At 50.1% G+C, this 19,885-nt stretch overlaps 1 protein-coding gene across 2 annotated transcripts in view; it reads left to right on the plus strand.

The window, feature by feature from the left end:
• The first annotated feature begins 619 nt into the window (after positions 1-619).
• Positions 620-19,885, plus strand: part of Cacng5 (calcium voltage-gated channel auxiliary subunit gamma 5) — a 38,808-nt gene continuing 19,542 nt past the window's right edge. For both annotated transcript variants that reach the window (XM_023563391.2, XM_003465939.5), the window contains exon 1: positions 620-814. The gene's annotated coding sequence lies outside the window, so the exon portion shown is untranslated. The remainder of the gene's footprint in view (positions 815-19,885) is intronic.

The following is a 19,885-nucleotide window of genomic DNA, read 5'->3' on the forward strand; positions in this document are numbered from 1 at the left end:
ACAGTGTTAGGTGTCTCTATTTATATATATATTTGCACTTTATAGTTTATATGGGCAGTTTGCTTCATGCGACAAGGGGAAAAGTCGTCCCGGGGTTTAAGAGCTCAGATCTCAGAGGTAGCCAGCTCTGAGCAGCAATCCTGGCTGTTTTCTCCAGGTACTTATTATCCTCAGACATGTCATTTCCTGCCTCTGGGCCTCGGTTTTCTATTCTGTGAAGGAGGTTGTCGTGAGAGTTAAATGACCTGCAACACACAAAGCTCTTCGGCCAGTTCCTAGCACAGAGTAAGTGCTCAGTAAACGCTAGCTGACTAAGCTGTCAGCTCACCATCATTTTCATTTAAAAAAAAAAACAAACAGTACAGTAGCAGAAGAAGCAGCTGGCTTTGGAAGGAAGTCCTCAGCCAAAACCTTAGCGGCCTCGACAGCCTCCAGCTCCCACAGCCAGCCCCCAGCTCTTCCCCGGCAGCCGCCACCAGGGCTCACCCCCAGCTCCAGCCGGGCTCACCTCTTGGCGAAGGCAGCGGCCGCGGGGTCCCAAAGCCGACTGCCGCAGGCAGCGCTGGGATCCGGGAAGCCCCGCCCCGGCCCCGCCCCCGGCCCGTCCTGGCCCCGCCCCGGCCCCGCCCCCGCTCCGCTTTCTCCGGGTCCCCAGCGCGAGCTGCAGCGGCGGCCGTGGTCACCCGCGCCGAGCATCTAGTGAGGATCGGACGAGGCGGGCTGCCCGGCAGCCTGCGCGACACCCTCCGCCCCGCGCGTCCAGCTGGCGACGGACACCAGAACCCAGGTCGGAGGTCGCGGCCGCTCCGGCGAGGTAAGAGCCCGCAAGACCCGGAGAGTCTGCTGTCCCCTCCTGTGGGACCGAGGAGCGGACGATCTCTCGCGGGGCCTGGGTCACTGCCCACGATGCCCCCAGCACCGCGTGGCTAGGGACAGGGACGCGTGCGTGGGTCCTAGAAGGGTCTGTGTGTGCGTGTGTGTGTGTGTGTGTGTGTGTGTGTGTGTGTGTGTGTGTGTGAGAGAGAGAGAGAGAGAGAGAGAGAGGTGCTGGAAGAAGGCGATGGCGCCCCCTCTTTGCAGACACTGTTGGGCAGTTTGCCCACCCCAGCCTCCCACAACGGGCTTGAGTGGAGCTGGCAGAAATGACACAAGAAATGCAGAAAGGGCAGGGCCGCCACCTGTTGAGCTGGGGTGTCCCTCTCTGCGTGTGGAGCTCTGGGCTTACCACCCTTTGCCAGGTGGCTTTCCCTCCCCAGCAGGTTGCATTCACCTTTGCGTCCCCAGGCCATCTGCCCAGGGCTGTCCGCTTGCTGGGGACTCCTCTGACCTGCTCCCAGGACCATATGGATGCCCCTAGTGAGTTGGCAGAAAGTGTCACAGCCCAGTGCCCCAAAGCAGAGATGGGACCTGCGGTGGGTGGGTAAGGGAGCCATGTGGAGACCCAGCAGCAGATACTGCACATAGATGGACACACAGCAAAACATTTCCACAGCCACCCCCAGACTCCTCATTTAAATTACATGCCCTCTGTGCCCTCATCCTGCTTCAGCAATTGCTGAAGATGCAGCTTGTTAAAAATTTTGAAGTGAAATTGAAGTATTGCCTCCTGGGACGGCAAGGGATTTGAAAGCTAATTCATCTAATTCCTGGCTGAGAAGCAAAAATACTTCTATTCCGACTGCTGAGCAGAGCCACGAGCTCCCCCTTGACCCCGCCAGGCACATCCATGACTCCTTTGACAGATGAGGGGCTCTCATTCAGAGAAGCGGAGGGATTCGCCCAGGTTGCACTGGATTAGTGCAACGGGGAGAGCAGGAAACAGGTCATCAGGGAACACAAGATGGGGCTCCCTCCCGGTCCCTCAACCAGTTCACCTAGCTACACCTTGGACTCGATGGATGAATGAATGAACCTGCTTGCCATAGTTGGGGGAGGGGAGCTTTGGCCTGCAGCTGATGTTCTGGTCTCAGGGCATCTCAGGACCACAGGCATCCTGGTGACAGGTCAGCTCCTCCTGCTACTCTCCTGTGTGCCTGAGAAGCCCTAGCTGTGTCTCCCTTCTTTGCTGAGATAGTGCTGGGAGTAGCTAAGGGACCCCGAGTTGCCTAATAGTGGAGAGATGTGCATGCGTGCTTAGGAAGGAGGTGGATTCAGTGGGCGGCTGTGCATGCTGAGGGCCACTGTGTCACCAGATGTCTCATGTGGCAGAAGACAGGGATGTGGCCCTGCCATGGATGTGGCTGTTGGCAATATGAGGCCCCCAGCATCTTGGCAGGTAACACCCTTGATCCCCTGGACACTGAGTCTGAGCTTCTTGACCTGGGGCTGGCGGTTTTGTGGAATGGTCAGTGACGATCCCCCGAATGGACCCAGGCCAAGTCACAGAATTACTTGAAAGTTCAGCGTCCTCACTGTGAAGCCAGCCAATGGGACCCGGTGAGAACAAAGGTCACAGATGACTGTCCGCTCCCAGGGAAGGTCCTGGACTGCTTGCTGATACTCTGCTTGTCCAGCCCTCAGCCTGACTCCTAGACATGGAGCTTAGAGAGGTGGGCCATGCAGCAAGGGGAGGCCCCAGGCATTCTCAAACCCAGTGTGGGGTGCATTTTATAGCAGATGGTTCACAGATTAAGCTCAAGAGTCCCAGAGTGCCAATGAAAGAGTTGTAACCCCTCTCTACGATGCCCTTCCTCTGGGGGGAGCTGGCACTTCTATCCCCAGGCTCATTTTCAAGAGGTGTGTCATCCCATCTTGGATCTGGGGCCACTTACACTCTCTGACAGAATTGAGGCCACGTGCATATGACTTTAGGATCCCCAGGAAAACCCTCGCCCATCAAGTATCACCCTCTCTTCCCAAACCTAGCTATTGGTATTAAGTCCATCATTAGAGGCTCAGCCCTTTGAGGCATGACCTTGTATCCACTTAGTTCAGCCCCTAAACCTTAGAGGAAAAAGACAGCATAGAAGACCCGAAGAAAGCAGAGAGAATTGAGGGTGCTGCAGGGAGAAGGGACTTTGCCAGCCTCAGCATTCTGCAGAGAAAGGCTCAGCTGCTAAGGCAAGGAGTCCTGGGGAGAAGGGGAAGGGGCAGGGGAAGGCGAGGCGGGGCTGACAGCAGGCAGGGAAAGTGAGGGCCCCAGAGGAAAGTGGAAGGCGGGGAAGCACAGTGCTGGGGCCACTGCTTTGGCAGTAAAGAAGGCCGTCCTCTCCCGCCTGCTCCCCCCCAGTGCATGGCAGCAAGGCAGGCATTGATGGGTTCTGTACAGAGGTGTTCTTTACATTTGGAGCCTGGGCTGCCACACTAGTTGCTTAAAACCATGCATGGCAATTTGTTAAGTCAGCAGAATGTGAAGTGTCCCCTGCCTGTGATGTGCTGGCCTCGGGGAGGTTGCAGTCCTTGAGCCTCCTGAACACCCTATATCCTTGATCCCTCTTATTCCCTTTTTCTAGAAAGAAGCAAAAACAGGGGCTCCTGGATTGAAGCTCGAGGGAGGCTGCAGGTGGCAGGGATCACCCTGAGTGGCTTGTGGTAATGCTTCCTTGCCCAGCTGGGCACGAGGTCCAGAGGGTTTCATTAAAAGGACAAGTGTTAGGTGCCAGGGCTGGGGCATCAGGCTCATTGTGGGAGGGGTGAACCAGCTTCTCTGGTCCTCAGCCAACTGACAGCAGGGACTGGTCCTGGCTCATGACATTCTGACAGTGAGCAGTTTGCATCTCCATCTGGGTGTTCCTTAGGGCAGACCTTGGTCCAGAGAGAGACGTGACAGGCCACCAGTATGACTTACTGCATCGGTGCCCAAGAAACAACCATTGTCAAGGACTGCCCTTGACCATGTCTGTTTTTAAGTAATAAAACGTGACAATAATGACAGCATCTCTTCCGTAAAAAGCATTTATTGAGCACCTGGTATGCATGTGCCAACTACTGATCTGAGACATAGGGCTGTGACTGTGGTACTATTTACATTTGGGACTGGCTTATTCTTTGATTTGATGGTGACCAGGCTGCCCTATACATTCTAGGATGCTCAGCAGTATCCCTAGTCTCTACCATGCTGTATACCAGTAGCACCCGCACTCAAACACACACACACACACACACACACACACACACACACACACAGACACACACACAAACACACACACACTCATACAACATACACACACGCAGTTGTGACCACCAAAAACGTCCCCAGACATTGCCAAATGTCTCCTAGGGAAGGAAACAGCCTGCTGTTGAGAACTACTTTGGATATGTGTATGCATAAAGAACAGGAAAAAAAATCCTGTTTCCTTAGGAGTAAAATTTTAAAGAGGGAGATGAACAATAAATACTCGAAAGACATAAAATATGGAGCCAGCTGCACAGTAAGAAAGCTAGAACAATATAGGAGGCTCAGACACAAGGAATGCAGGAGGGTTGGGAGGAGGCCTTCACCTCCAAAAGGGGGACCCAGGAGCGGCCTGGGGAGCTGGTGTCATTTCAGCAGAGGGGGAAGAGAGGGAACAAAGTGGGCAGAGAGCTGGGGAAGGACCTGCCATGCAGCAGCGTTGAGGAAGGAAAGTCAGAGAATGAGGAGGTAGCGCCGGTGCTGGGGGACGGAGTAGGCAGGTGGGACAGTAAACCCTGATGGCTGCGGACCCTGAGCTTCCCTCCAGGGAAGATGGCATCGTCGGTAAGCACCCACTACCTGCTAGATGTAGACAGCACCCCAAATGCTTTTCGCAAGCACATCTGCAGTGGTCCTACAAGGTCATTGTCATTTCGTTACACTTAATGGTTCAATAAGAGAAAAGCAAAGCCAAGAACAGTGAAGGAACTTGAGAGGTACAATCAGGACATGAACTTGGACAGTCCATGCTTTGTCTCATGGTCAGTGTGTACCGTGGAACCATGAGTTGCTGAGTTCCAATGCCAGCTCGGCTCCCTGCAAGCTCTGTGTGGCCTACCATGACTCCACAACTCTCCAAGCTGCTGTGAGCCTGGTGCAGTGATCCATCTTGTAGGGGCTGCCGGGAGGGAGGCATTTGCCCCTGCACTACAGGCCAGTTCATGGCACACATGTGTGCTGTGGGCTCTCATCTGGCATCTGCACATCTGCTTCTGGAACCGCAGCAGCACCAGATGGTGAGGTCAAGGTCGGTATCCCGGGAGGTCAGGGAAGATAATGCGCACTCAGCTAAGGGGCAGCCACCCATCCTGTGTCCTTGGGCTCCAGGGCTGGCCTGTGGCCTTGCGCTAGTGAGGCCAGCCTGCTTCTCCTGGGAGCAAAAGCACAGTCAAACTGAAAGGTCCTTATGTGCCCAGGCCCCTGAAATTGGCTTCTTCATTTCTAATGCTTTGTCACTCCAGGTCTCCTAAACCTCGAAGTCAGGGTGGCTTGGTTAACCCACGGGCAAGTTCTCACTGTCCAGGTGGCACATGGGGCAGAGGCGGAAATATCCCAGAGAGCCAGGAAAAGAGGGGTGGCTGCTGGAAGCCGACAGTAACCCCCGATAGTGCTCACCACTGAACCCCTCTCCCTGTGTGGCGCTGTTGTCCCTGAGGATGGTCTGCAATGAAAGGAGGCCCAGGGAGGACATTTCCAGGCCTGCCAGGCACTCAGGTGTATGGTGTGTGCTCTAGAAACCTCGAGGGCCTGCTCAGGTGGGGCGCGGCCTGTACAGAAGCGTCTGTGCCTGTCTGAGTCCTGCATAGGTTGCACTAGGGGCTTGTGTGCTCCATGGTTTCTGAGGAATGTGGGGTGGCCCTGCAGTCTGACTTTGCTGGCAAACTCTGTCCAGGAGAATGTCCCCAAACCCCTACTGTCACCGTCCTTCCCTTGAGTCTGTGCAAATGATGCCCAGTGCCTAGGGCCCTTTCTGCACCTGCCTAGCCTTACCCACTGTCCTAGGCAGGACAGCTGTGGAGAACAGCAGGGTGACTTCCTGCTCAGGGCTCCTCCCAGGGGGCTTCCTGCTTGGGGCTCCTCCCAGGAGGAGCCCTGGGTTAGAGATGGCAGTCAGGACCTCTGGGCCAAGGGCTAGGTGCTCTCGCTGCCTGTGACCTTCAGCAAGTCCCCATCCTCTTCCCATCACAGAGAAATGAGATGGAAGAGAATTCATTGTCTCCATACCTACATATGAAATGCAGGCTGTGTGCTAGCGAGCTGCCCGTCCCCCAAGTCTGCAGACCTTCCAGCCCAAAGCTCAATATGCCATGATTCCTTAAAGATAAATCTGGGTATGAGGCACCACAAGCAGATGGAGCCATGCTGGGATGTAGAGAAACAGATTTTATTACACAGAAAGCGAAGGTCAGGAGAGAACGCCATGTCCCTCTACCTCCACTGCCCAGCAGGGTCAGGAGGGGACCTGCAGAGGACAGCTGTAAATGTAAAGCTGACCACAGGGGTGAGGGGAGCAGTTTCCCTGCAGAGGGGGGCTAGGAGCAAGATGGTTAGGTCCTGGTCTCACAGATTGGCACCTGACTCCCACGACTCACTGCTGAGGGACCTTGACCATGTACCTGCTCGCCCTCCGAAGCTTTGCTCCAGGCTACATACAGATAATAATAGCATTGTTGGGAGGCGTTTTGGTAGCTTAATTTACTGTTGTTGCTAATATAGGAACTTGGAATGAGGAGCCTGGGGCTCAGAGCAGCTGAGCAAATGCTCACGGTTGGTTCATAGGTAGTAAAGCTGGGATTCAAACTCAGGTCCCTTCAGAGCCAAAGCCTGTGAGCTCCTTTTGCTTGATGTAGTTGGAGTGAAAGGGGGAAGCTGATCAGAGAGTTCTCAGGCAAGTCCTGGGTATGGCGGTCATTTCTGTTTATGCCAGAATGTTCAGGAAATGAGAGTCATCTTCGCACGTCCAGGAGGTAAATCTGAAGCGGTGGGGTAAGGAAGCTCCCTGGAGGTAGACTGGTGAGCTCCTAGGTGGACTTTGCTCTTGTGAGGTCCCAGCTAATTAGGGCTTCCCTGTGCTCCCCAGTGCTCAAGGCGGGCTGCCTTGCCTGGGTCACAGCCACAGCTGGGCAGGGATGTTGCAGTCCTGGCCCAGAAACTGGACCTCAGGAGCTGCACGGAGGGAGACAGCGTGCATTGACAGAGGCGAAGGTCCGCGGTGGAGACAGGTGGAAGTGCTTGCTGCTCTCACTGGATGGGAGCCAGCTGCCAGCTGGCCTGGTGGTGGCGGTGACGGCGACAGCGGTGTGATCGAAATAAGCAGTGCTGAACTTGCTCTCCGATAGGAGTTTCTCAAGCTGAGGAGGCACCGCTGCAAATCTGCCTCCCTGCAGCCAGGTGCAGGCGACACCTCGACTCAAGATGTGTTGAGGAATCCAGGGTGATGACTCTGTGAGGCATCCAGGCCGCTGCTAGTTCTCCTCTTAGTTAGGAGGAGGAGGTGGCTGACAGCAGGGAATCCCGGGGACTCGCTTACTGGTGTTTAGTGTGTGCAGAGGCTTGAGGAGCTTCCCATAGTGTTGCACTATGGAGACTGCTCAGAGTCCATCCAGCTGTCTTCAGATCAGGGATGTGCAGTGTGGGTGGCCACTGGCTTGGGAATTGAAGCCCGGACAGTTCATCAGGAGTGCCTTCCCCCACCTGGGCAGTGGACACTAAGAACGTGTGGCTTGGAACTCCTCCAATCAATGTGACACTGGATGGATGATCTTCAACTTTTCGAGACTCAGTTTTCTTAAACCTACAATGAGGCGGGGACTAGTGACTGTTTTCAGTTTGCGATGATAAATTTAAAGGGTGGGGGCAGACATCAGGTAACGAGCAGTCCCCAGGAAACAGACAGCCGCTCAGTTTTCTTGCCCTAATCCTAAGTAGCCCTAAACCTAGCCCTACCCCTAAGCTAACGTGAGGAGCAGCTGAGGAGGATTCCGGTTTACAGCCTCGTTCTATGCCAACACTTTGCTCCAGTCCCCTGTGATCCCCACAGCTCCTCCTCTTCCCTTTGCTAGTATGCATCCACGTGTGCTGTGTACCCCTGACATCATGGTGGGTCATTTTCTTTGATATAAATACATGCAGTCTTCAGAGGGCTATTGTGGAGTGGTATACACAGAGCCTACCATTTTGATCATCTGGGAAGTATGCGATTCGGTGAGACTTAGTACATTCAAATGCTGGACAGCCGTCACCACTATGTATAGCATTTCCATCGCCCCGAAAGGAAATGTACCCAGTTATCAGTCAATCTTCCTTCCCACTTGCCCTGAGACCTTGGCACCTACTAAGCTATTTTCTGTCCCTAAGGATTTGCCTTGAGGGATACTTCATGTACATGGGATCACAGGCACTCAATATGTGGCCTTTTGTATCTGACTTTCCTTCATTTAGCATGTTTTCAAGGTTCATCCACGCTGCAATGTGTGTGTCAGTACTTACCCCTCTTCGTGGCTGAAGAGTCTTCCGCTATATGGAGGTATCACATTGCTTATGCACTCAACAGCTGGTGGATATTTGGTGGACAGTTGGTGATCATGAACATTACTGTGAATGTCTCTGTGCAAGTATCGAACACCTGCTTTCAATCTTCTTGTGTGTTTCCCTAGGCGTGGAATTGCTAGGTCACATGGAAACTCTGTGTGACACCTAGCGAGCCCCACCACACTGTTTTTCACTAGCAAAGAACAAAGGTTCCCATTTCCCTACCTCCCCCTAAAGCTTATTTTCCCCAAAACCTTTGGAAGTAGGGTCACTCAGAGTTTACAGATGAGCATATGGAGGCTCCGAACACTAACCAACTTGCCCCAAGCCACCAGGCTGCTCGATGGCAGAGCCCGAGGCTAAGCACAGGGACATGGCTCGCTTGACCACCAGCCAGTTCTTGTCCAGGGCTCCTGCAAGGCCACAGCCGGAGGAGCTTTGTTGGGCTCCCGACTGTACCTGATGCTCCCCTAGGAGGCTGTGTCTGACGGAACCTTCTCTCTACACAGATGCCCCACGGAGGATGCAGCTGGGGTCACCATCCTGGCAAATGTGGGTGGAAGGTGTTGGGGTGCAGCAACTTCCCCGTGGCACAGTACAACTAAAAACCCCACCCAGCCCCTGCCAGGGCCCCGGGAGGCAGGTCATGTTTTGGGTGTGTGTGGTCCTGGGAATCGAACTCATGGACCCCTAGAAGCTACTTTCCCAGCTGTTTTTTAATTTTGTTTTTTTAAATGAAATGATTCAGGCTCTTGCCAAATCCTTAGATTTCCCATGTTGGGCTCGAGCTCCTACCTCAACCTCCCAGAATGCTGGAACGACAGGGACGTGCTGCCACCCCTGGCTGGCAGGTGACTTCTTGCAAATCTCTTACTTAGTCTCAAAGTGAGTGGCTGCTCCCTAGACAGTGACCTTCACTGTTCCTCTTGGTCCCAGAGGCTGCAGAGCCTGGGTTGACCTCACCTGGCTCCAAAAAGATGCCTGCCTGCGCACAGGGGTTGGTGTACCAGGATCCCAGGCCAGCTTCACCCTCAGGACATAGAGTGAGCGTCCAATGGAGCCCAGGGTCCAGGCCAAGGCGGGCTGGGAGTGACGGGCTGAGAGGAACCGCTTAGGAATCCTACCCACCGCAGACACAGCTGCCCACGGAGCTGCTCCTGTCCCCTGCTGTCTTAGGTGCTTTCTCATCACTGAGGCACCGCGCCTGACACCACACCTTACAGAAGGAAAGGCTTATTTTGGCTTAGGGTGTGTGCTTTCAGCCTATCCTTGGCTGACACCAAGAAAGGGCAGGGGACAGAAGAGAAGCAGCTCAAGGCAGGCTCTGGGAAGAGGAGGGGGCGGAGAACAAAGAGCAAAGAGATAGCCCCCCACAGGACACGCCGCCATGAGCAACCTCTTCAGATCAGACCCCAGCTCCTAACAGCAGCTCAGCTACTCCCCTCAGGGACCATGGCACGTGAGGCTCTGGGAGACACTGAGATACAAACCATAGCATCTGCCTGGTCCCGACTCAGGTGTGTGCTGGTAGAATCCAGGGCAGTGGTGATCGTCAGACCAAGCCCTGCCAGGGGAATCCACCACACCAGCCAGAGACCAGGGCACTGTGTTATCCAATTGTTTGTGTCACTCCTGGATAGATGAAGAAACGGAGCCAAGGTCAGCCAGGGGGTAAGTGGTAGAGCTGGGATTTGAACCCAGAGTGAGTCTGAGTGGGAACGCTTGGCTCTGTGACCTCTTGGGACAGAACCCTGTGTGCACTTAGGAGGTTCCTCCCCTAGACAGGCCCTCATGAGCAACCTGCATGCTTTCTTGGGAGGCACTCTCTGGCCCTCCTTGAAGGCACAAAGGAAAGGGCCCCAGGCTGGGGTGCTAGTGACGGGAAGTTGGTTCTCTGAAGTAGGACTGGCCTGGTCCTTCCATCTGTGCCCCTAGCTCAGACCTCGGTGCCAGGCATGCGGTGGTATTTGGACATCACTGTGCCCTCTGCACCTCCTGCTGCCATTGCTGCCACTCTGAAAACTCCCTGCAAGAAGCAACTCATTCCTGATGTCCCAGAGTTCTTCCTTTATTCTCCTCCTGCTGGAAACTTCCAGCAGCTTGAAGGGGAAGTAGCTGCCAGGTGCCAGGCACTGTGCCAGGCTCACCTGTGCTGGTATCACCCATGCTCCATCATCTTAGCACCTGATTAGGAAGTGTTACCTCCAGAATTACCTCACCTGGGAATACAAGGGACAGTGAGGAGATGGAGGGCCTGAGGGTTAACTGCAGTTTCCAGGTGAGAGTGTACCACTGGCAAGTCGAACGCAAATCAACTGGGGGCCAGAGGCCAAGGCCAGAGCTCAGCTTAAACAGCAGCTGATCCAGTGTTGCACGCACCTCCACATTTTTCACTGCGTCTTTGAAATAAGTGCTTCACTATTGTCATTGAGGACAAGATGCTGTAAGTTCAGACTAAAGTGTTGGTAGGTGATAGCTGGTAATGCTATCTGTGCCTGTTAGATTACAACCCAGGTCTGAAAGCATTGGATCCCGAGGCAGGTAGAAATGTTTGACAGGGAGATGGGTTTGCGTCCCGCTCTCATTGTCTGACCCCCTCCCCACCCCTCAATCCGCGGTGACCTGTGCGCAGACCCTGCCATGTGGGTGGGCCCCAGCTCTGGGAGCAGGGAGAAGCCAGATTGTGGAACTGGACATGCTGGCCACGGTACACTTGAATGAGCACTTGCTGTCAACCCCAGTGCTGGCGGGTGATGGCTGGCCATTAAGGGAGCACTGTGGGTTCACCCAGCTTCAAGATCAATTAATATCAAAACTGCAGCTAGCATTTTTTTCCCTCTTGCCTCTGCAGAGGGAAATAAAATAGGGAAGGCAGAGTGTACAGCCATCATTCCAGGTTATTGATTTCCCACTCTGGTTCTCTCCCCTCCGGACGGAGCGCCTGTCTTTCTCCTGATGAAGCACGGCTGAGGGCAGGATGAGAAACACTCATCACGGCGGGATGGCAGGGGCTTGGGAGACGGAGGAGGCTGGGAGCCAGTCAGTTGGAGGGAGGCCAGGAATGCGGGTTGGGGCGGGAGGCAGAGTGGCCTGGCAGGCTGTGTCCCTGCCCTGGGGGACAGCAGATCCAGCCTGGAGTGATGGCAGGGAGCCCCTCAGCCCTGGTCTTGCATCCTCCATCCTAAATTGCACCTTTCTAATTGTTGGTCCAGAGCTTCTGTGCTGGGGTCTCTGTGGGGAAGCCCCCTGCTCTGCACGGTGAAGGTCATGAACACCAGCTGAGGACCCAAAACTCTAAGTGGAATCCCGCCTTCCCTTCCTGGCACCAGGAACCCCTCTCAGACTCTGTTTTCTCCCTGTAAGATGGATTACACCACTCATCATGTCATCATTGCAGGCCTGGGTGAAGCAGCCAATGATGTCACAGATCCATATGAAAGCATTTGATAAAACAAAGGCCGGGATCAATGCAATCCATCACCACACCCTCTTGGCCTGGTGACTCAACTGCTCCTTTCCTAGGCTGCTGAGGGTGCAGTCTTTGTGGGGTCAGATGGTTAGAAGACACAGTTTAGCACGATCAGGGTGAAGGTCTAGCAATCAAATGAGAAAGATGAAGAATTAAATCTTGTTCCTCCAGGAAGTGAGTCCCAGGACAGCTCCCACGCACTGTAGCCCAAAGCTTAGTTGAGTAATCATAAAGTTTGGTGGCACTGAGAAAACAAATTGATAGTAAGTCTGCCTCTAGCTCCCACGGCCCTCAGCGCCTGAGAGCTGGCTGCAAGCAGACCCTGCCTGCAGGTCTGTCTCACAGGCCTGGCTCCCCCTGGAGCCCTTCCTGGAGTCAGCCGTGCCCTCTCCTGTGGCACCCTGGGCGATGCATTCCCCTCTCCTGCCTGGATGGAGTTAAGAGAGAGGCTCATGGACCCAGGTAACAGGCTGAGACCTCCTCGTGACGCGGACACTGGCACACAGAGATCAGTTATCCGTTAAACACAGAACCCAGCACTCTGCTTCTCGGTGTATATGGGACACAGTTAAATAAGGAAAACAAAAAATAGAACATTGCAAAGCCTGGGGCAGGCCGGCTTGTGTCCCAGGAAGCAGGGAAAATCCATCCTGGGGTGGGGGGAGCAAACTCACTGTTGACCTCCTCTGCTGTGGCTTAAAATGTGCGTTCAGCCATCCCTCTGAATCTGGGGGACCTGGTCCCAGGAGATTACAAAATCCTCAGAGGGTCGAGTCCCTTAGATAAAATGGCACAGTGTTTGCATATAACCTACCCACGCCCTCCTGCGCACCTCAAATCACCTACAGATGTCAGTTATCCCTCAAACAAGGTTAGTGCCATGTGAATTGTTACACTTTTGCAGTGTTTTTTCCAGATACTTTCTGTGTGGTATTGGTTGAATCCACAGATGCAGACTCCACGAATACAGAGGGCTGACTGTATACTGTAGTCCTTCCTATGCAGGATATGTTTTGTTAATTTTTAAATTCGATTTTAAATTAATGAAAATTAAATTAAAAATTAGTTAATTTTCAAATTAAAGTTGGGCTGGGGATTTAGCTCAGCGGCATAAGCGCCTGCCTTGCAAGTGTGTGGTCGTGAGTTCAATCCCCAGTACCGATAAAAAAGAAAAAGACAAAAAAAAATTAAATTTCATATAGGTACACATAATACATGTACATAATACATAATACAAATGTATATATTCTATTCATTATATAAATACTATGTTATATGTATATAATATATAAGTGTTAGATATATATTTACACACACACACTGAACTGGAGCAATAATTTGTGCTTGTGGCAACACACTGGGAAACACACAGAGTAGAAGGAGTAGTGTAGCTGGGCATAGTGGCACACGCCTGTAATCCCAGCATTCGAGGAGGAGGCTGAGGCAGGAGGTTCTCTGAGGCTTCGAGGTCAGCCTAGGCTATGTAGTGAGCACAGGGCCAGCCTGAACTACACAGCAAGACCTTATCTCAAAGAGCCAAAAAATAAAATAAAATAGCAGTCTTCCCATCTCCCTTCCACTGTACGGTGTGGGGTAGGAGTGGGAGCCTGCTTGGAAGCCCCCCTCTAGGGAAGACATGAGGACGAGGCGTATGTACTAGATTTAAAACTTCTAGTTTGGACACTACCTTCCAACTGCCAGCTCCCAAGAAGGTTGTAAAATACATAGTTGACTCGTGAGAAAGAAGATGTCTCCAGGGAACCCAGACTCAGAGCCTGGACCGTGGAGGCTGACACTCAAGAGAACCAGAGAGTACTGGATTCAGCTATGGGCCATGGTGGCCCAAGTATGGAATGTCAGTGTCTATCCAGTGACAGGAAGAAAGGGCCCGTGTCACAAGATGACAGCGTGGCCCCGCCACATGTGGAGGTGAGAAGCTTGACAACTCCCAGCCTAAGAATCTCCCAGAGCATTTTTGCTCTGGGAAGAGGGGGCAGTGTCTCCTCCAAAACCAAAAGGCAAAGACTGAGATACCCACAGGCGTGGAGTTTAAATTTGCAACAGGGAAGGAGCGAACTCTGAGTTAAGAATGTCATGTAGGCAAGTCTGGAGCCTGCAGCTCACTCAGCTGAATCAACTCAAAACTGCTTTCCAGGGACTCCTTGAGGACCCAGAAGACAGAGGGTTCCCATGGGGAACAAAGGCCCAGCTAACGATGAGCTTGTGACAAAATTACAAACCACATCCAGGCGTGATTCACCTTGAGGAACAGACAGCAAGTGGGAAAATGAGCACTTGGAGAATGTGATTGTAGAAGGTGGGCAGAGTCTAGGAAATAAACTCAATCTGCTTAAAATAATCCTGGAGACAATAGGACTAGAAACCGCATTAAATTGACAGAGAAGGTTACTTATCATCAACAGGGTAAAAAGCAATTACAAATTCAGAGCTGGTTCTTTTAAAAGGTGATGCAAGTCGACAAAACAGTGGCACAGTTACACAGGAAAAAAGAAAGATAAAAGGTAAGACAACATTAGAAATTTTAAAAAACAGCAAGGTCTGCAGTCAGAATTTTTAACATAAGAGACTCATGAGTTTATATTCGTATAGATTGCTTCCTGGAAAGTAACTCAGAAAGAAATAGAAAAACTGAATAGATTATAGCCACTTAGGAAATTGAAACACAAGTGAAATATATCCACGAAAGGAAATGGGCCCACGTGGTTTTACTGGCAAGTTTTACCCAAATCTTTAAGGGACCCATAATAGCTACTCTGTACAATCTTCTCTAGGAAACTAAAGTAACTCTGAAAAATAAAAATATGATTCAAATATAACAGAATTCACCAATTTTATTTTTTTTGAATTCACTAGTTTTAGATGTGCAATTTAATAAGTGACTGATTATAACATAAAACATTGTCATCACTTCTAAAATTTCTCGTGTCCCCACATGGTCAGTCTCTTCTCTCCGACCTGCTTTTCATCCCTGGCAATCACTGATCTGCTCACAAAGAGTTTTGCCTTTCCTATAATTTCATGTAAAGGAAATCATGCAATATGTCATCTTTTGTGCCTACATGCTTTCATTTAAGATAATGCTCTTGAAATTTACCTGTGTTTTTGTATGCATCAGTCATGTGTTCCTTTTGATTGCTGAATCATGTTTGCATACTACAGTTTAACCACTCACAAGTTTTGGACATTTGGCTGTTTCTAGTTTAGGTTATGGTGAATAAAGCTGTACTTAGGTACAAGTCTTTTATGATCATAAATTTTCTGAGTCTCAGGAACGTAATTACTGGGCTGTGTGGCAAGTGCATGTTTAACTTTAGCAGAAGCTTCAACACTGCTTTCAAAAGGAGTTGTATCATTTTACATTCTTACCAACAGTGTATGAGAGCCCTGTTGTTTCATATCTTCACCAACACTTAGTACACCAATTTTTTTTTTGGTACCAGGGATTGAACTCACGACCACACACTTGCAAAGCAGGCACTTATGCCACTGAGCTAAATCCCCGGCCCAGTATACCAATGTTTTTTAATATTAACCATTCCAGTGTGAGCAATGTTATCTCATTGTGGTTCTACTACAACTCTGATGATGACACCAAACATATGAAAATTATAGATCAGTGTTACATATGCATATAAATGTCAAATAATTGCATTTTATGTATATGACAACCACAACAACACATATCCCAGTAATGCAAGAGTAGTTTAACTTTGGAAAATCTATCAATATAATTTACTTCAGTAATAGATTAAAGAAGAGAAAGTAAGTACTATCTCAATAAATGCAGAAAATGACAGAACTCATGATTGCAAAACAGAAAACCTCTTATCAAACTATCAACAGTAGAGAACTTCCTTGCCTTCAATTCACCATATTTCCAACAAAGATGAACTCAGTAGTGAATTATAGAATCCTCTCTTTCTAAATCAGACAAATATGTCATTATCATCCTTTGCAATCCCCAGATTCCTAAATAGTTATGGAAAGATGAGCAAAAGAAATTTGACTTATAAAAATTAGAATGAAAAAAACCACAAAACTGTTCATGTACACAGACTAAATAATGATCTGCACAGTAGATTCAGGAGGCTTTTATTTAGCAAAGTTGCTAGATATAAGATTAATAAACAAAAAAGGTATCATAAATCTGTCCACAAATGACCCTCCAGCAGGTGACTCCAGAATGCACTACCAAATGCCGCCAGCAGGGGGCGAGGAGGTTACCCGCCCTGTGCTCTGGTTGAGCAAGGATCCTAGCAACAGACAGCTAATTATGTCAATATTTCATTTAAAGAAAAAATCGTAAATATTCATTAAGCAAAATCAAGAAAACAAACAGCAAAGTAGAAAGAATGAATCATCCTAATCCTACTATCAAAACAACCATAATTAATGCTTCTATATTCATTGTTTTTTACAAATCAGCAAGAAATCTCTTGCTGTATTACACTGTACTTTCTTTGTTACATTATCTCATCAATATTTTCTATCAATGACTGTGTAATATTATCTGGAGTGGATAATTCATATAGTTCTTCTCTTACAAAATAACATTTTGGTGGTTTTGAGTATTTTGCTATTATGTGTGCTATTATAAAAATGGTGAATAACCATCTTTGTGTATTTTACATTTATAATTTACTTTACTGGCAGCAATCCCTAGAGTGTAATTGCTTAAGTCAAGAAAAATGAAAATGCTTAAACATCAACCAAATCGTTCAGCCAAAAGAACTGCAGGCTTTTAATGTTCCTGCTAACAGGATATGAAAGTTACTGCTTTGGAGGTGATTTTTTCAAAATGATTAAACCTTTGCTTTGTGATAACTGTAGATTCACGTGCAATAAGAAACAGAGACTTTCCTCTGCTGGCAACATCTTGCAAAGTTACGGCACAGTGTCATGATCAAGATGCCGACAGTGACACAGTTGAGATACCGAATGTTCCCTCCCCACGGGACAAGTCCTGTTGCCTTTTCTGGCTACCCCTGGGCTCTCCCAGTCCCCTTCCCCACCCCTGACCCTAGCAACCATTAATGGGTCCTCCATTTCCTGCCATTGTTCTTGCCACTGGAAGAATCTTATATAAATAAAACCATGAGGTAAAGCAAATTACTGTCAAAACCAGATGAAACAAACTCACAGATAGAAGACACTCATGTGACACATTTTCCCATTGAGTCCTCTCTAAATCATCACTGTGATTAAAATGGAATGTGAGTCATATGATTGTGACTTAAATTTTCCTATGGCTACTCTAAAAAAATACGAAGCTACAGGTAAGATTATTTTAACAATGCACCTTATTTAGCCCAGGATGCTATTTCAACATACAGTCAATGTTTTAAAGGTCATTAATGAACTATTTCACGTTTTTGTCACACTGCTTATAGAAATCTGATGTGTATGTTATATTTTCTGCACATTTCAATTTGGACTCACTGCGTTCCAGGGACTCAGGAGCCCCATATTAGACAAGTCAGTTTTAGCCCAAAGTGAACGGAAGTCAAATCACGAGTGTGAGGCCTATGTCCCCAGGCCTGTGAGGATGCCCAGGTTAGCCAGCGGTTCTTAACCTCGGCTGCTTGTGGGAGTCACCTTGGTTTTTAAAATACTGGGGTTCTAACCAACCCCACAGGCTCGATATATTATGTCTTGAAAGCAATCCAGCTTTGGCGTTTTAAAAAATCTCACAGGTGACACCAACAGGCAGCAGGGACTGGGGACCACTGTGTTCAGGCTGCGGTTGTGTCCTGCCCCTGCATGCCAGGTCACCTGCTCCTGGGAGAGATGGGAGCGTGCCATTCCGTTTGCCCCTCTCACTTCCTGACCCGACGTCTTAAAAGCTGACACTTCCCTTTCTAGTTGTTTCTGGAAGGCTCTGGGCTTCTCTGTTTTGCAAAATCCTGAGGCTCCCTTGTTCACCTGGAGTCAGCCACCAAGGCTGGCTTGGGGCTGAAGGGATGCATACAAGCTCCCTCATCCATTGCCCCCACTCTACAAAAGCTGCCTTCTTATGCCTTATGTATCCTTGCTACACTGGACTTGCCCACCTCAGAGGTCAGCTCTGCCCCACACATCATGCCATTGTCATGAGCGCTCTGTAAGAAGCTCATTGCTGGATGAGGAGGAGGAGGAGGACAGTGATTGCACTAGAGACTGGACCCAGGGCTTTGCACTGAGCCACATCCCCAGCCATTTTATTTATTCATTGAGAACAAGGTCTTACAGGGTTGCACAGGTGGGATTCAAACTTATAATTTTCCTGCCTCAGCCTCTCAAAGTGCTGGTTACATATATATGCCACTGTACCCAGCTCCTGGGTTATTGATAAGGCTCAGAATCTGAGCCCAAGGGCCCCAGCTCTTCCAATGATTGGTGCAGACCTAGGAGTCAGACAACCCACCCTAGGCTGCCCTCTCCACACATCCGTGCAGCCCCCATCAGATGGGCCGGCTGGGATTATACCTCCCAGGCAGGGAGGGAGTGAACGAGTGCTGGGGCGGGTCACCGGGCTGTGGTTCACTCTCCTCCTGCCTTGTGCTTCCTTTTCCAGACCAAAGTGCGTGGATGCTCGCAGCAGCTCTAAGCTGTGAGGTGGGAGCAGCAGTCTTTCCTGTCCCTTCCTTGTCATCAGACATCTCCCATGGGCCAGGGAAAAGCAAAAGTCTCTATCTCAGTCCCCTGAGCTCTCTCCCTATGCCTCCAATTCTGTCATCCAATCAGGAGATGTTAAGATCACCTTAAACACTGTACACACCGGAATTTCATCTCTCAAGTTATGAGGCATCTGCCAGGGCATAGATCATGGAGCCCCCCACCAGGACCATGAGAGCCAATGGCCCTGCCCTGAATTACAAATGACCCTGAGCTTCCTCACACACAGGGGCGTGCCCCAGACTAGGCCACTGAGGGCCTCAGGTTTTGCTCAAACATCTTTTTCTGTTAAATCACAATGTGGACATAACTGCAAAAAGCAAGTTGAGCATTAATGCCTCAGAGAAGCACACTCCTCCAGCTGAAGCTGTTTTTCTCCTGTGCATCCGGCCCTTGGGTGACCATTTTCCCTTCCGCACCCACAGACCAGCAGAAACTTCACTACTCTCTCCCGCTGCTTCTCCTCCTCTTCCTCTTGCTCCTCCTCCTCCTCCTCCTTTTTATCCTGCCCTACCTCTTGTATCTCTTCGGCTCCCTCTCTGTACTTTTCTTCTTCTCCTCCTCTCCTCTTCTCTCTCCACTTCCTCTGTGATCACTGCTCACAGGGAAAATACCCAATTTGTCCACCTACCAATGATGCAAAAGCCCAAGGAATAAAGAACCTGACATTTTTGATCCTCTTAGTTTAGGCAAAACCTAGCTCCAGGCTTCTGCTGGTCTGTCTGGAATCTCTGCTCCTCCAGAGGGAGCGTTGCAAAGGTAGAAACTCGAGCAGGGTGTCAGAAGTGGTCTCTGCAACCTCCCAAGAGCCAGGCCAAGAGACAGGCAAGAGATGGCTGAGCATAGCAGATTATGGGGGCAGATTCCCGGGCTCGAATCCCTATTCTTTTAGGAAGACCTTGCACAGATGGTTTAATTACCGCGTCTCCAGCCCTTTGCCTAGAAAGTTGGGATAATAACTGTGGTCAAGGTGAAGTAAGCCACACCAAACACATCATAGTCAAAACGTCACAGACAAAAAATCTTGAAAACACCAAGAGAAAAGTGATTCCCCTCACTAAAGTCAAGAAGACAGTGAGGCTGGGTGGTGGCTCACTCCTGTAATTCCAGGCTGAGGCAAGAAAGTCACAAGTTCAGGCCTGACCTGCACAACTTAGCAACAGAGCAAGACCTTGTCTCAAAACAACAACCACCACAAAAATAATAATAAAGGGCTGGAAATGTAGCTCCATGGGAAGGCCTGGGGTTCAATCCCCAGTACTTCAAAGAAGGAGAAGGGATGAAGCCACCTTCCAAGTACCAAGAATCTTAAAGCC

The sequence above is a fragment of the Cavia porcellus genome, unplaced genomic scaffold (assembly GCF_034190915.1).
Source record: "Cavia porcellus strain 051 isolate PalLab524CR breed Dunkin Hartley unplaced genomic scaffold, mCavPor4.1 scaffold_32, whole genome shotgun sequence".
NCBI classification, from domain to species: domain Eukaryota; kingdom Metazoa; phylum Chordata; class Mammalia; order Rodentia; family Caviidae; genus Cavia; species Cavia porcellus.